Source organism: Tupaia chinensis, unplaced genomic scaffold, assembly GCF_000334495.1.
Source record: "Tupaia chinensis unplaced genomic scaffold, TupChi_1.0 Scaffold000570_1, whole genome shotgun sequence".
NCBI classification, from domain to species: Eukaryota; Metazoa; Chordata; class Mammalia; order Scandentia; family Tupaiidae; genus Tupaia; species Tupaia belangeri.
The window spans coordinates 1,796,203-1,814,071 of NW_006160084.1; the positions used below are offsets into that span (position 1 = coordinate 1,796,203).

The following is a 17,869-nucleotide window of genomic DNA, read 5'->3' on the forward strand; positions in this document are numbered from 1 at the left end:
GCTGGCCGGAGTGAAAGCAAGCTGGCTTCTCGCTGGAACGACAGGCTGACAGCCACGTCTTGGAGTAGGGTCATTAGTGTGCCCTGCCATCAATGTCATGTTACTGTGTCAAATTAGTTAGTGTCCCCTTAGGAGAGAAGCCGGACCTACAAATTATCCTCCCACATCCTGGAGACTGTGTTTGCGAAACCTGCGATCAAGTGTGAGCAAATTATTAACACGGCTCATAAATTGACTAGTTTACAGGCTTATAACGTTTTACAAGTAGATAATAAAGGGGAGAAAAGTTTTCCAGCGGCTTTGCCCTGATTCGAGGGCTGTGATCTGTCGACTTTTCCTTACGGACTCCCCAGCTGATAGTTTTTTTTTTTGTTAAGAGGAACAGACACATGGGGTGTCAGAACAAATGTTTGGAAATGTAGATTCTAAAAGGAAGCAAGGGTAGATCCATTGAAAACAATATAATTAACTTCGTTATCTCGTTGCTCTGATAAGTCCGTGACAATGTCCTCTTTCTTGTACTGGCAGTTGCTCTTTAATGAGTTCACCAATTAAGTTTGAACAATTACAGCTTTGGCCAACCGAAATTATCTGTAAAAATATTTTTGATGCTTTCTTATCATATCCTTAAGCTGCCTTATTTAAGAGGAATAATGCTAAAACAGCACATTAAACTCATGAAAGGATGACGATTCTGAAGCAATGATACATGTGTCTGGCAGTGTATGCACACCCGAGAGTGGATACCTAGAAAACAGACAGTGGGCAAATCGGGCTTGAATATGTCTTTTATGGAGAAGAGATGACACCCCCAGGGACACCATCTCTTAACTCTCTTCTGAGTTCTTGTAGACAGACAACCCACATGGTTTCCGGAGATACTTGACTATTCAAATCATAAAACTTCGTACATCTCCTTTTCAGTTTCAACTTCTCTGTCTGATTAGGTTAGAAAACCTAAAATCAGAGAGCAATGCCTTTTGAAGGAGTATGACACAAACACACACATGCACATGGACATACACACACACACACAGCAGAGCTCGTGCTGTTTGCTGTGTAGTTCGCGGTCCCGTACTAGTGAGACAGAATCCCTTCTGTGACCCAGATGGCCAGATAGGTGGCATTATCATCTCACGGATCCATGCAGAGATGACCTGGCATGTGAAATCTTGCTACTGCCAGCTATTTGCAAAACTTTCTGGAAGTGCGTAAGGATGAGTTGACTTAACTGTCTGTTACTTCAACTTACCTGGAATTGCATTGAGTAAGTATCATGCTGGTAACCCAGCTAAGCCACAAAAGCTCCCAGGCCTCAGCACAGGTACCCTCTGGGTGTTTCTAGGAGGAGGCTGTGCCACAGCCTCCTCTGCATTTGAAATACAGCGGAAAGAGCACGTGCTAACTGTGACAAGTGACATTTGGTGTTTGGCTGGCCCGACGGAGCTTGTCTGCTTCTTAGGGGTGTGTGTGTATTAATTCCCCCCTGTTACTTCTACTAGATGCCTTGGCAGAGGCTAAAAGACCAAAACCCAAAGCAAAGTCATCATTTGAACTCATGAATCTTTTTTGACCACGTTTCTTAGCATGTGATGGCATTATTCTTATCCTAAGAAATTATGGAAGTTCAAGGAGACAGATTTCTGCAGTGAGCATCAGTACCTTCGAGAGTGGCAATTTGGGGCCAATTGGTGGCATGGTAATTAAGGTGGCAGAATTCCACATAGTTGACTGCGTGGAACTGCTGGGTGTATGTGTGTGCATGCATAAAATTCCAAAAGAGGGGTGTCTCTCTCTCTCTTTCCCTTTAATGGCACCTTTGGGACCAGAAAATGGTATAATGGTTATGTTGCTGGACTCCCACATAGTTGAATACAGTTTGAGTCACAGACCTGACAGCTTAAAACTCAGGCTGAGAAGGGGTTGCAGTGTGGCCATCCTCCCTGGGGATGATTTCTCACTTTCTCTCTGGCCAGTGCATACACCCTATAGCAAAAAATCTCTCTCTCTTAAAAACAAAACAAAACAAAACAAAACCCTTTACTTAGCTATACACATTTTTTTGCATTCTGCTGTAATTCTATAATATTGAAGTCAGTTTGTGAGCTATGTTGAACTGAAAGGAAAGGACAAGCGGATGTAAGTTATGTGAATATTGGAGATAAACGTAGTGTGTAATTAAGGAATGCCAGGGCTCACGTGTCTGTGTTACTTTATTTTATGATACGGAGTGTGTGTGCGCACCTGGGCAGGGTCTCATCTCTCTGTGATCCCCTCTCCACCCTCCTCCAGTGTCTCAGAGTCATGGGCACCTGCACACACAGTAGGTGTGTTGCTGAGGCCAACCTGGGGTCCGAACCACGGTCGCCATGGTGCTTCCAGCCCCGTAGGGCACTAGTGTTGCTGCCACAGGGGCTGGATCTTTGATGGTTTTCAAGCATCATGCTTTGCTCCTTTAACCTCTTCTTTTCTTTTTGCTTCCAGTACCCCTGTGTGTGTTGCAGTCCTGTGGCATTATGCATGCCCCCTACCAGTGACCCCAGGCTTTTTATGGCTGTGAGACACATTAAAAGTTCAGGGTAAGTGGCAAGCATTGATATTACGTACCACCTAAAAATTGCTATCCACCTTTGCAGGTGCAGCAGTGGACGTGGTAATCCCACGGAAGGTAATGGACTGTCTCGTTATCAGGCACGAATTCCAAAGCGAGCAGGCACATGTATGTTGCTACTCTCAATCACACTTCTCGGTTTTCCAGAATAGGCTGCATAACTTGGACCATATTTGTGGAAAAGTAACATAATACAGGGGTTGGTAAACATCCGTGAAGGGCCAGGTGGTAAATACCATTATCCTGGCTGACCCTTCAGTCTCTATTGCACCCAGCCAACTTCTGTATAACACAGAAGTAGCAGAGACGGTATATAAACCAATGGCGTAACTATTCCAAGGAAAGTGTATTTCAGACACCAGCCATGAGCTACATGTGGCCTGAGGACTTTAAGCCTCCTAATCTCTGATGCATCAAAAGGGAGACACAGGACGTTAAGCCCGATACCTGACTGCATCTCAGTCTCTCTGACCTTGTATGAACCATGTATCTGGAAGAAACAGGAATAAAAAACACCTGCCCATGCTACCTTGTAGGATGTAGTTATGAGGGCGATACAAGATCTACTGCATGTGAAAGCACGTCGAACGTTTCGAAACTCCTTACAAAGGTGATGAATGGCCTTACACAGTCATCCGGTTCACCTAGAGGAGGGTGCCTTCTTCACCTTTTTAATCACATTGGGCTTTCATGACCTAAATGAGTGTGGGGGGAAGCTCTTGTATTTTCTGAGTAATGTGGTTTGTCTGTACGTTCTTTCTTTTCTTACAGTTGATAGACAAGCTGTTGAAACGTCTTTTTAGTATCAAATATGGATGAGGGAATACACGGGTAGATTATGGCAGGGTAAAGATCAAATGCCAATGAAGAACGATTAAATTTCCTTTAATCATCAGAATCCGAGTGTGCTGTAAGATCTTCCACCTTTAATATAGGCCTTAATAAATAATAATGCTTTGGATGTCTACACGTATGTTTGAATTTCACAAGTCTTGCATGTCAAAACATAGAGACAGGCTCAGCAAATATGCTTCCCTGGCCTAGCCGTACTAATTAAGAAGGAAAGTCATACTTAAACAAACAGCTTTGGGAATAAGGGGTAATCAGAATCCCAATTCATGAATTTTCTAGTTTTTTTTTTTTTCCCCACACAAAAACTTAGTATAGTCTTTAGACATGTTTTGATATCATTACATTAGTTAAACGTTATTTTATGGTAATAGAGATGCAGCTATTAAAGTATAAAGAATTTATTTGTGTTCTCTTTTATAAAAGATATCTGGGGAGAGCAGTTGGTGCCTTCTGTATTTCTACTCCACCTGTTCGAGTGTGTCATCTCATCCTCATGGTCTCATTCTGGCTGCTGGTTCTCCAGCCATTGCTTCTACATCCTGAAAGGAAGAGGTGGAAATGTATGTGAGAAAAAAAGCAGTCCTCTCAGCTGAGGCAGGTCCCTTTAAAGAGCTTCCCCTGAGACTTTCATCAGTGATTTCTCCATATATCCTATTAGTCACCCCTAACTACAAGGGCATCTGGGGAATGCATCCTTAGACTTGAGCAATTTAGTGTCCCAGATTCATTCTGGGTTCTATTACTAAGGAAGAAAAGATGAATGGTTGCTGAGCAACAATGGCGATGACTTACACAAAATCACAATATCAATTTTTCTTACATAGTTAATTTTTATTTATTTTCAATGAATGCTGTCTGCCTTCTGTTGACTTGTGTCTTGTTTGAATTGTATGTGTTAGAATTTCAGCCTGTTCCGTTCTTAGCAGAGATCTATATCTCAGTAAATATTTTAAGATCATAAAATTCTCACTGAAAAGTGCCATGGCAAGTCTAAAAAATATAGTTCTTTCTCAAGACATCTGTAAACCAAAATCTGAGCTCCCAAATATGCTTCTGGGTTTTCTGTGTGTATGTACTTTTTTGAGACTCGAGGACCCACATGAGGTCCTACTGACCTGTAGGCAGACACCCAAGTCCCTTCTCCCCACTGTGTGCAGAGGGGCAGTGCTGACAGCTTTGCATCAACCCTCTGTTCTTATGTAGACTCAGAGACAGGACTTTGCTCTCCACCCTCCATCTCTGGTTTGCTACTTCCCATGTCTCTGCTGAAAACTTTAACCTTTGGGATGGGGTACAATTGGACAGATGAGCCACTATTGTCCAGATATTCTGTAGTCCATTGGCCAGTAACTTTATTCTTGTGAATGTTTTCAACTCCTTCAATGTGTCAAGTGAAACATCCCTGTGCCTCGTAATACGGTCTCTGCCTGTACTGGCCTGTGATGGGTGTTCCTGAGACCGACGGTGCGATGCTTTTGCAAACATTCACCGAATACCTGCTGTGGATACGGCAGCATTATTACAAGGGTCTGCTTTGAACTTCTTTGGTCATTGCGAAGGTCATGATGTATTTTCCTTTTTTCTGCATAGACACGAGCATGACTTCCCGGACAACCCAATAGATTGACTTAAATTCAAACTCTGTCTTCTTGACTTAGTGGCTGAGCAGCCCTGGCAAAGTTACTTCGTCGTTCTGGGCCACAGCTTCCTCAACTGGGAAAAGAGGATAAAAATAGGAGCTAGTTCACTCTGCAGAGCGGGTGAGCTAGTGCTTGTGCAGAGCTGCTTTGCACAGATTCTGGTGTGTAGACGTGCCAGCAGGGCTCTGGGCAGCCCAGGTGACATGGCGGACTTCACTGTTGGGAGAGTTTTCATTCCCCCATGCTGGTTCGTGGGTGTAGTTTTACTGGCAGGTGACGTGTTTTTCACAGTGCATTGTTTGTACGTGCAAGTAGGGCCTTGGAGGTGGCCCTGATGCCTACCTCCAAAGGCCCCTGAGGCATATGCACAACTGGACAGTCCCCCTACCAGGGATCATTTAGATCTCTGCGTCCCCTTTGATAGTTGCCCCTGAGAGATGTGCAATTCTTTTTTTAAATTCCTTTTATTTTACTTACTCAGACAATGGGGCTGCCTCGCAAGCAGAATTCACTAACTGCTTTCAAGTTGGTATTGCTGATGATAATCTGAAACTGTCGGGTTTCGCTCGTGCAGGCTGAATGCTACACGATGGCGATCTTCTCCTCCCTCACCCCCCGTCCCTGCCTCCTCGCTGACGCTGCAGAGCAGGTCCTGATCGCCCCACAGACCTTCTTGGTGATGGCCCTCTAAGAACGGTGACACCCACACACATATCTGCCACATGACTGTGGCAAAGATAGTCGGCGGTGCTCATGGTCAGCCCGCTTGGTGATGTGTCCCAGGGGTGAGAAGCTGCCGCAATCAATGGCCCTGGCTTTCTACTGAGTTTTGGGAAGTCTGGGATGAGGGGGGGAGTTGCCACCAGTGCTAAGGAGGCTGCATCTCTAAATCCATTAACAGTGACCCTGTTTCCCAGTGTTGGTGGTCCCGGGGACCCTGGCCCCAGCTTTTCTGAATATCGTCCAGCGTCTGCCTGTCAAAGGCTTGGCTTTCATCATGTTCACTCTGTAGAGACCATGACTTGAAGATCTTGCTCTTGGAAACGTTGAGCTTTCAGTGTGCGGTTTCTAGTACTTTATCTAAACACTGTTACTACACTAGATTGCCACGGCATCTCCCTCGCCTCTGACCGTGGTACTCTGCTTTGAGTAACGTCTGTGCTTTCCAGGGCTCATTCTCATCCCTCAGTGCTCAGTCTGAGTATCAACTCCTTGGCAATGCCTTGCTCATCATTCCCTTAAAAGAAATACCCCCAGTTGTTTTGTTTTGTTTTGTTTTAATTTGCTAGAGGGCATGTGCTCTAATGAGACAGAGAAAGAGAGGTGGGGGAGAGAGAGAGGGAGAAATCACCTCTCAGTGGGGCATGGTCACACTGCAATCCTTCTGCTCTGTTTCTACATCCTGTTGAGATTTTGAGCATGCGCACACATAACACCAGTATGTTTTCAGGCCACTTAGGCATGGATTCGAACTGCATGGTCAGCCATGTGGAATCTGACTTCCTTAACCACTAAGCCACTGGCTCAACCTCCCCTCCTTGTTCTGTCTTCCAGTGCTTCTTTTTTTTTTTTTTCTTTTTGCTATAGGGCATGTGGGCTCTCCAGAAAGAGAGAGAGATGAGAGACAGAAAGGGAGAAATCACCTCCTGGGGGGATGGCCATGCTGCAATCCCTTCTCCTCCATTCTCCTCTTGGTATCTTGAGCACGCACACGCTTGCACCCTGCGTGAGTTTAAGCCACCAGGTCCAGGACTCAAAACGCCATTGACTACATGGAAGTCCAGCAACATAGCTATTACTCCAACTGCTGGTCCCTCTAGTGCTTTTTCATTACAGAGTACGTGCATGTGCACTCACATATGCCTATAATAGAAGTACCCTTGACAAGGTCTCATCGCAGAGAGAGCCCCTTACTCCAGCCCTCCCAACTCCTTAGGATCCTGGGTGCTACACTTGGTATGTTTGCAAGCCAGCTTGGGGACCCAAGCCCACCATCAGCCAGATCTTTCAGTCTTCCAAGGCCCTTGCACTGATCGTTGCACTGAGTCTCCTGTTTGCTCTGTGTCTCGTCGTTCTGTCACTGTATTGCAGGTCAGTTACTGTTTATCAGGTGAGGGGCAAGGCAGGGCTGTCTGATTTAGAGTGGCTTCTCCATGGCTCCCAGGGCCCAGCATGTGGCAGGCATGCATAGTCAGTGCTTGTGAATTCCTTGGCTCATTTGGAGATTTCTCTGTGCATGTCCTTACTTAAGAGGACTGCGGCAGGGTGGGGGAGTAAGAGAAGAAATAAAGCTCCACACTTGATTGTAGAAACAGAACTCTGCCCTTGGGTTTTCCCTGGAGCATGTCTACTGTACGTGCATGAGCTGTTGATACTCTGTGTGCCCCATCCAGAGGGATTATACACACATCATCTAACCCATGAAAACACAATCGTTTTCCATTTGGGCCTAAAGCATATTATGGGGTAGTGCTGATTAATTAAGGACAATAGATTCCAAGCTCAAATCCCAGCACTCATTCACTGACTCTTAGTCCTCGGACAAATTATTTACCTCCCCGGGCCTCAGTTTACTTATCTGCGGCCGGGGTAAGAGCATGGCCATTGTTGCAAGGGTTAAATTAGAGATGTGCGTCCAGCACTTTCTCCTGGTTGTGCAGCCGAGTAACCGTGCTGCCAACTTAGAAAGATCTGCACACGCCATTGGGAGCCGCACTGACAACTCATCTGGAGCTTTCCTGTGATCTTCATTTTAAAGGTGTCAAAGATCACAAAGAACCTCGATTACCAATAATGTTTGCTCGTGATTCATGTGCTGAATTAACTTGAAAGCTAAAAAAATACAAAATGAGCAAGCAGTGGGATGGGCTGTTTCGTATGTTTTTGACAAGCCAACAATGGGATGTTTATGACCTGTCTCCAATAAGACGGCTTCCAAACTTACAATGCTGTGACGACTTGGTGTTTGGAGCTTTACCTATGACCAGGGAACTGGGGAGTTCACGGCGCTGCACTGTCCTTAAGCCACCTTGTGGGAACGTATTGCACTCTTTTTTTTTTTTTTTGAGAGATTTTCACTGTAGGGCGCGTGCACTCGCCAGACAGACAGAGAGACATAGAGACAGAAAGCGAGAAATCACGCCCCAGGGGGGATGGTCATGCCGCAATCCCTTCTCCTCCATTCTCCTCTCGGAATCTTGGGCATGCACGCACACACGCCTGGCGTGAGTTTTAAGCCACCGGGTCCGGGACACGAACCACGGTCGACTACGTGGGAGTCCAGCGACATAGCCATTACGCTAACTGCTGGTTCCCCGTATTGCACTCTTAAGTTAAGCAGAGAGGGTCAGTGTCCTGTCATGTGATGGAGAATGTCTTTGATTTCCTGTCAATTCTCTTCTGTTATTTTTTTTTCTAAATGTACAGTTGGTATCATCCGTCTTGAAGTGCACATATTTCTCCTTTGATAGAAAACACAAGTCTGTATAGACGGAGAGGAGTTAGAAACACATATTTTTCATCATTAACACTGATTCCTTTCACCTGCCTAGAGAAGAAGATCTGTAAGGTCCGTCGTGCCAGTGGTTGGCGTGTGTTGTTCCTCGTCGAGTTGTTCTGTTGAAGCTGAAGCAGAGAGGGACCCGCTTCTGTCTCTCATACCATTGTGGTGGAAAGAGGAGATATATCAAGTCCCATACACGGATTTACACGACTGATGCAATGATTAGAGTTATTTAAAAAATAAAAATTGCCAATGAGTTTCTGTAGTGTAATGGTTTTCATATTTGCCTAAACACAAAAGGTCTCCTGTTTGAAACTAGGCAGAAACAATCTCTGCCTGGGCCAGCCAATGACATGGTGGTTAAGGCAGCTAGATCTCACATGGCCAGCTGTGCAGTTCGAGCCCCAGGCCTGATGACTTGAAAAACACGCCAGGCACTTGTGCATGTGTGCAAAATCCTAAAGGGACAGAGGAATGGAGGAGGAAGGATTGTGGCATGACCATCCCCCATGGAGAGTCCTTTTTCGCTTTCTCTCTGTCTCTGTTGAGTGCAAATTAAAGAAAAAAAATGATAAAATATGTATTTTATGAGTTTATAGTATTCTCTCAACTTATAAAAAAGTATATGATTAAAATATGATTTCAGGCATCAAATTTGGTTACTGATCTCCTTTTCATGAAAGAAAAAGATAAAATCCAGTGAGGTTCAATTAGAGTGAGCAGCAACTCAGGAAAAACCTGTTAGACTCATAATAGGCTTCAGAACGACTAGCACTCGGCTTTTTTTGGGGGGGGGATCTAAAAATGTGTAACACCCCTGTATCCAAATATTTCAGAAACTAAAATAATTTATGAAAGAGAAATTAGATTCATGAAATATGAGACTTGATTATTGCTGTTTCACAGGGTGCTGGACAGCCCAGATTCACTCTTTTTTTTTTTTTTTTTTTTCTTGAGATATTTTGGTAGAGGACATGTGTGCTTGCTAGAGAGACAGAGATGAAGAGACAGAAAATGATAAATCACCCTCCAGAGGTGATTAGAACCCAGGTCCCCTTCCTTTGGTACCCTGGCTCTTAACTGCTTTGCTGTTTGGTGTTCCCCATGTGAACATGTCTGCATTTTTTGTTTATTAGTTTTGAGGTTTTTGCCATAGAGTGTGTGCACTTGACAGAGAGACAGTGAGAGGGTGAGTGAAAAATCACTCCTTGGGGTATGGCTATGCCACCGTCCCTTCTCCTCCATTCTCCTCCTGCGATTTTGGGCACACATGCACATGTGTCAGGCATGGTTTTTTTTTTTTTTGAGAATTACTTTTTTATTTTAACTTTTTGCTTATTTATTTTAACTTGAGAGAGAGAGAGAAAGTCACCAGGTCCAGGACTCGAATTGCACTCCATGTGGGAGTCCAGTGCCCTTAATCACCACACTACCTGCTGGCCCCGGCCAGGCATGATTTTTAAGTTGCCATGTCTGGGACTTGAACTGTGGCCAGCCATGTAGGAGTCCAGCACCTTAGCCACTATACCCCCTGCTGGCCCTGGCACTGTTTTATTTCTGCATTGGTCTTCACTCTGGGACTGCCTTCAGACTGCCTTCTTCACTCTGTTCTGCATACTGAGCCTTTAAACTCCAGTTCCAGGGACCAGCAGTTAGCGTAATGGCTAAGTCGCTGGACTCCCACGTAGTTGACCGCGGTTAGAGTCCCGGACCTGGTGGCTTAAACTCACACCAGGCACGTGTGCTTGCGTGCCCAAGATCCCAAGAGGAGAATGGAGGAGAAGGGATTGTGGTGTGGCCATCCCCCCTGGGGAGTGATTTCTCACTATCTCTCTCTCTGTCTCTCTCTGTCTGTCTGGCGAGCACATATGCCCTATAGCAAAAACCTCTCCAAAAAAAAAAAGATAAAAACAAAACAAAAAACTCCAGTTCCATTGAATGTTCTGCTTGTAGTGGCTATACTTTTTCAAATGCGTTCATTCTTTTTTGTTAATACAAGAGCTATGGGCATTAAAAGTATATCCCAATATGAGTAGGAACAAGGACCACCCCCTAATTGGAATTCTTCTCTCCAGTTGGATGTGCCTATTAAGACATTTTCTCTAGATCTTCGAGTCATTTCTCTCTGGTACGTTATTCTAATTAACCTCATCTCTTGTAGCCCTCGTTTTATTTCTTATTAGCCTCTGACCACCCACCAATTGATTTGTTCTGCTCAATCACCTGTGTGAAAAGTGTGGCAAGTGAGAGGGTCTCCTTCCCAAAGCCGCAGTCCTGTACCTGGGACTGACCTCCCAGCCAGCTGGTTCAGGTTGCCCATTTAGTTCTTAGCGACATTCACCTGGAAGGCATTTTCTTACCTGGGTGAAGATTTGAGGTGCTTAGAGGTAACACTGGCTGAGTTGGGAGGCCCTTAGTTCCTTGGTCAGTAGAATTATAGATCATAAGCTGTATGCCAAAGAGTTTGACCTTCAAATATTGATAAAATACTAGTTTGGAGGAAAAAGTATAAAAACCAGTTGCAGGGACTGGTCCTATAGTCTAGTGGTTAGGGGAGCCAGATCCCACATGGTTGACCAAGTTTTGAGTCCCTGCCTTTGTGACTTGAAAAATATGCCAGGTACATGCATGTACATGCCCCAAATCCCAACAGGAAGAAGGAATGGGGGAAAGAGGATTTGGCATGACCGTTCCCCACTGGGAGGTGCTTTCTCCTTTTCTTTCTTTCTTTCTGTCTGTCTGTCTGTCTGTCTGTCTCTCTGTCTCTCTCTCTCTCCCAGGTGAGTATGTGTGCCCCTTGGCAATTAAAAAAGGAAGGCAGTTACAAGGGCCCGCAAAGAGGTGGTTTTTAGTTAAGTGACGTGAAGTATCTTCTTCCTAGTGGAAAATGCAGGCAACTTTTCCTGTATCTGTTCCTTAGCATACCGAGTCCCCGTTTGTTCCGTCCGTTGGGTTAGGAGTGATCAACTTAGGCTAAGGGGAAATTCACTGGCTCCTGATACTGTGAAGATGAATGGTAGAACCAGCTTCACGGACATCTGGAGCCAGAGGCCCAGATGATGCCGTGGCGTCCTGGTCTCAGTCTCTCAGCTATGCTGTGCACAGGTAGGTTCGACCTTCCAAGGCTGCAGTGTGGTCACTATTCACGAGTCTATTTTTGTAGCAACCCTAGCTAAAAGGAATCTTTTCTAAAAGTTCTAGCAGCTCTTAAAGAATTTTGATCTGTTCCTGTGATTGGCCTGGAATGTGCCATCTGCCTAGCACCCAGACACTCTCTGGGGCTTGGATCAGGATAGGGGAGATACAGTGGCAATTTGGCCTGGGATTGGTCATGATTCCATCTCTAAAGCCCTGAATGGCCTTTGACCTACACAAAAAATGGAAAGGAAGGGAGGGGGTACTGGTTGCAGAAGAGGAGAGCAGAATTCTGGGAAGGTTGACTATGTCTTTGTGCTGCTGTGTTAGGCACTGTGCTTGATATATAGTAAATACACAGAATTACAGTTTGGGAAGAACCTTTAACTATGGTATAGTCTAGCTAAACTATGACTGAGTGTCATCTGTGACATTTTTCCAGAAGTCGTCTGCTTGGTTCTTTGATATCTCCAATGACATTCACTAGCTCAAAGGCGGGTCATGCCTCAGAAATGTTACTGTACCTCTATTCTTGAGCAGTCTGGAGTTCATTCATTGCCTGTCTTCCTCCTATTCATCCTTCTGTCCAACCCACCCACCCCCTGACACTGTTGGAGGTCCCAAGACAAGATCTTCCAGTTCAGCATGCTTCTGTATCAATCTACAAGGTGGTCAGGAAAGCTCTTATAATATGATGCTGGTGAGCCGCCGAAGTATTGACAGATTGGGTGTATGTGGTTGGGGAGGGGCTGGGGAAAGGGCTAGGGAAGGGAGATTGGAAAGCTTCATGAACGCTTCAGGAACAGTAATAGCTGGGCCTGCAGAGGATGCATAGGAGTTGTCAAGTTGCCAAGAGAATAATGGTCGCATTGGTGAGCTTAAACCCTATGTTATTTTCAGACCTGCATTTGAATTGCCTAGGAAAAAATGGCTTTTCTAATACCTTCCTTCTGTTACAGTGCATGACTTTTAGGTTATATCAGCACAATTAAGTGATAAGAATAATCAGCTGATGATAAAGGATTTTTATACAGGTGAACAATATGGCATCTTTTGGTTTACCCAAATCTCTAATCTCCTAGCAAGTACATAATAATTGAGTGGATAAAGTCTCCATGGGTAAGATTTTGGTGAGTTACAGTTTAATTTTTTTTTTTTTTTTTTTAGATTTTTGGCCATAGGGCATGTATATTAACAGGAGACAGAGAGAGAGAGAGGAAAAGTGAGAGACCATTCCCCAGAGGGAATGGGCATGCTGCAATCCCCTCTCCTCCTTCCTCCTCTCAGAATTTTGGGCATGCATTCACACACATCCAGCATGTTTTTTAGGTCACTAAATCGGAGACTTAATTTGTGGAGTTGGCCATGTGGGGTCCAGCAACTTAATCACCATGCCGCCTCCTGGCCCTCTTGAGTTAAATTATAATATCACTTCCTTCAGAATGTAGAATAGATTGGACATTGTTTATTCATACATTCTAGAATGCAGCAGTATTTCGAACCTTAGTTTTCTCCTCTGGTACCTGCGGCTAGGGTCGATGCGGAGAATAAGCATCTTGTACCATACAGAACACTGAATTTAGGTGCTGGAATCTTCCAAACCCTCTGCATATGTTACTCCTTATCATCAGAGGTTATCTATGACTTTTACCTCATCATTGTCAAAAGCATGAGAATTAATTTCATTATATCACTTCAGCTGATTTTAAAAATGTTTTTCTATATGCCTATATAGAGTATATTTTTTTGTTTTCCCATATTACTTGTATTATAAAAATGAAAGATATTAAAGATGGTAAGATTCAGCAGAGAACTTTAACTCCACATGCTTTTAATGCCTCCCTGAATTAATAATTTGCATGTCCATCATATTTTCTCCTTGGCCCACAATTCATCCCATATTTGGATCTTGGCAAATGATGACTTGGTTAATTAGGCAGTCTGTTAACTCTGATTACTAAGTTGTAACAGATCAGCGTAGAAGCATCGCTGTGCAACGTGGATTAAAAGGCTCTTCATTTTATCAAAACAAATTTACATTTATGGCTAAGTATGTGGAAATGCATTACGTTAAAATGATGCATTTCATAAGAAAAATTTTAAAAAGATAAAGGATTATTTTCTCCTAACTTATTTTTTTATTATGACATTCATCACATTATCTTTTACTAGGAATGTACTTAAAAGCTTGGGATTTTTTAAGAACATGAAAATTGCAGCTGATTTCAACCGTCTATTATACAAATATGATGGATGCATTGCATTTTTATGTAACACTTAATGTAGTGTAGTGGCATGTGGTAATATTCCAGTTCTGACCACAGCGGTCTCTCGTATTGGAGTTACGTGGATAAATGAATCTTAACTCTGTCAGGGGGAATTAGTGGGTTACATTAAGGCTGGCTCCCTTTTTTATCTAATGGTTCCTCATCACCTAAGGGTAGCTGGGCTATCAAAAACTTGCCTGTGTGCTCACTCCATCTTCATCTCTGTCTATCCTCTTTTTTTAAGCTTTTTGCCATAGGATGGCAAAAACTCTCAGAGATAGAGAGAAGAAAAGTGAGAAATCACCCCCTGAGGGTATGGCCATACCACAATCCCTCCTCCTCCAGTCTCCTCTTGGAATTTTGAGCACATACACACACACACACACACACACACACACACACACACGGTGTAATTCTCAAGCCAGTGGGTCTGGGACTTGACCTACCATTGGTCACAAGGGAGTCCAGCACCATAACCACTATACCATCTGCTGGCCCCAGCCTTCTTTCCTTTCTTAACATGTAACACTTAACATTGTAGAAAATCACCAATCAAGTGAACACAAGAATAATGTTATAGACTCAGTGAACCCTAATATGTGTGTGTTAATTACCTCTTTAGATTCTGTCAGATATCAGTAACATTCCGAGAATAGCACCTCCCTCTGCTCCCCCGTCTGCTGTTCATGCATACCCATGGGTCTTACTTTATATATCATGGCTACACATGAACACACTGTCTGAACACAGTAACTGGCGTCTGTGAGGTGTTTCATAGGTATTTGTTGAAGCCCAACGGGTGGAAAAGTTGAAACACCGACAGCTTTCCACTCCCAGGCTCCTAAACTGTTCTTAGAGCTAGTCCAACAACTGGGACCCTGTCTGACATTACAATCATTGGAATAAATGCAGTTGATGAATTTAATATTTATTCTTTCAGTAAGTTTACTGGTCTGGCCTTTATGAATTGCTGTGTTCTAATTCCATTGGAAATATAGAAATCAAAGAGAGAAATTATTATACTTTATATCTGACTGACCTAATGTATCGATTGATCTTACTGACATTGCCGTAGTCTGGAAATAGTAAACCTCACTTCTTTAGTTTTATCCAGTGGTAGCATTTAGTTTATATAAAACTGCCTTTTTTAAATCTAGAAGACTCTTCTGATATTAAAAGTAGGTGCAGAAGTTTACTTAATTCAAAGTGGAAGTTGGAGTCTTATGAACCTGATTATTTTCTTTTAATTGGGAACATGTAGTCATAATTGTAGGTGGCTCTCATTTTGGGGGGTTTTATGGTACAGTGATGTTTTGAACTCTAATTTGACAGATGAAAATGACAATCTGTCTGAATATCAGTTTCCCGCTAGCTTCCCAACCTCCCCATTTCTTCCTAAAAACCATATAAGGAATTTTTTAAAACTCAAAGCATTTTGGATTATAGTAATTCTTTTAGCAAATTTCAAAGAGGAAATTTGACAAAAAGATGTAGACTGGGACATCCATATGGGAGATCAAACTTTCAACTCACTAGAAACATTAATTTCTGTTTTTTGTTTTTCTTTTAAATGGAGCTTTAGTTATAAAAATAATATTTATATTATAATAAAGTCTTGCTAATAAAGCAAGATAGCCCTGTGGGAAATAGTGCCTTATGGGCTGATGTAAGAAATGAAGACAGAAAATTTTGACCCCACATCAATAGTCCTTAAGAAGTCTTCATAGCAAGCTTGGGAAAGTTCTCGATTAAGTCTTCTTCAATAAATAGGTCTGTGGATAGAAGCAAGCAGACTTATTGGAAGGTCGGATACTGTTACCGTGTGGTTTTATTAATTAAATGTATTCCTTTAAAATGACCTTGGATGAAAACAACCACCTCTTCTGTGGTCATGGTGAGCAGATGTTTACCGTAATTCTTTGCTTGGTGAAAAAAAAAGGCCTCTTCCACCCAACAAAAACAGCCACGTTTGCTTGGCTAAATCAAAACTTTGGCGCTTGGGTCTTACTTTATATATCATGGCTCCAGCCGTACACCCTTTCCAAGTGTGAGGCTGAGATCACTGACTCCAACATCTGCAGGAGAGCTTTGCTCACAGTGATCTATTATGCGAGTGCTTAATTCTTATACTGTTTTTGGCGTTTGCCCTTCCTCATTGAAACCAATATCCTATATGCAAGTCTTTCTTTGTTTTTCTTGCATCAGCATGCCAGCCCCTCCTTATTTTTTAGAGCTTTCACCTAGGCCTGTGGCCATTTTCATGAGGATGTTGATCATAGAAAGAAAGTCAGAGTTTGCCTTCCCAGTTAGAGAGATTAGGTTGTCCTGGGAACTCTTTGAAATAAAAGGTTATTCCCTTTCCTCATGGTTGAATTTGAAAAGCACCTTTTCTTATTGAATATTGGGCTTACTTAACTACCTCACTCCACATAGTTTTTCCCCCAATTCCTGTTTTTTACAAGCACTGAGTGGTCATGAACTTACAGATAGTCCCTGCCCACACCTGCCATTCATGGTTCTAATAGGTATTTCAGGACCAGCTCCCTTCCCAGTACTGAATTTCCACACTAAAGAATGCTGCCTGCTCTTCAGCCATGCTGAAAGGAAATACAACAGCACAACTTTGCTTTTCTTGGGAAGCTCCTCCCTTTGGAATGGGGAACTCTGGGTGGCTCTTCTTATTTTGTTTCCATCGCCAAAATAAGCAGGGATCTTGCATAACAGGGTAGGAAAAAAGAAGTAATTTTAAGGGAAACATATGTTCGTATTGAAAAAAAAAAAAAAGAGTTAGAACTGGATAGGGGATAGTGACTTGCAAAGCTAATGGCATTTTCTTGTTAATTCAGGTAGGAAACCAAGTTTTGGTCAGTTAGGTGTGTGTTATAAAATAAGAAATCATTTGCTTCTCTGCATCCCAAAATCTTGTCTTTGATCCAATCACACATAGAACTCGAGGTTGGGAAACGGGCTTGTTGTGTAGCTGGTTGATAGGTGTGGTATAGCATGAATTGAGTTCTGTATTTGTTAAATTATTTTCCTCTGATCTTAGCACTGCGTAATGTCCTTTAGAGATCACTTGGTTTGAGATGCCTACGCTCATCTGAAATCAAATCTGAAACTATCCAAATCTGATTCTTACTTGGGCTGGCTTTAGAAGAATGTAAGTGAGGTCTAAGTGTTAGGATGAACCAAAGATGTCTGCTCTAACCGTTTCGCTGACTAGTGGATATATTATTTGTCCTTTTAACTGGTTTCTAATAATGTCTGTTGATGGAAGCAGAGCTGACACTGATGTTTCAGACTATTTGTGGGTAGCAGAGATTGAAAAGGCAGCTTATTTGCAAAAAGAAAAAGAAAGAATAGAAAAAAGATAGGAAAAAAGGCCTTAAATTAAGATTTCTCACTCACCCATTTCAAGGTATGAACATTTCAGAACTAGGGGATAACCCAGCAAAATTCTTTCCTTATTATAAGTTTAACACATGTGTATTTGTCATGGAGCTGTGAAGGAAGTGGGGCCCAGGAGCATGCTGGGGAGTGGCATGTGTCTGAGTACCAAAGCCAGGAGGATCTCCGATGGGCTCACAGACACAGTTAAGAGCACAGGCCAACAGGAGTGCACGATAGTCCCCAGATTGGAGAGCTTTGACTGTGCCTGGAACACACTGTTAGTACGTGTAGGTCTTTCTCTCACGGACAGAAAGTGCCTCTGAACAAGAGGCCTATTTACTATTAAAAAGCTTGGCTCTTAAAGAACCCTGCTTTCCTTGAGTGTTGACATGAGTCGCTGTTTGGGAACTGTGGCAAGGTAGATCCAGACTTGCACTCAATCTGTTCCATTAAAAAAAATCCAATTAAGATT

General features: G+C 43.1%; 1 protein-coding gene across 1 annotated transcript in view; it reads left to right on the top strand.

Moving 5' to 3' along the window:
* FOXP1 (forkhead box P1) overlaps window positions 1-17,869 on the top strand; it is a 759,404-nt gene that overhangs the window by 283,075 nt on the left and 458,460 nt on the right. The window contains exon 4 of the mRNA XM_006158051.3: window positions 2,485-2,579. The gene's annotated coding sequence lies outside the window, so the exon portion shown is untranslated. The remainder of the gene's footprint in view (window positions 1-2,484; window positions 2,580-17,869) is intronic.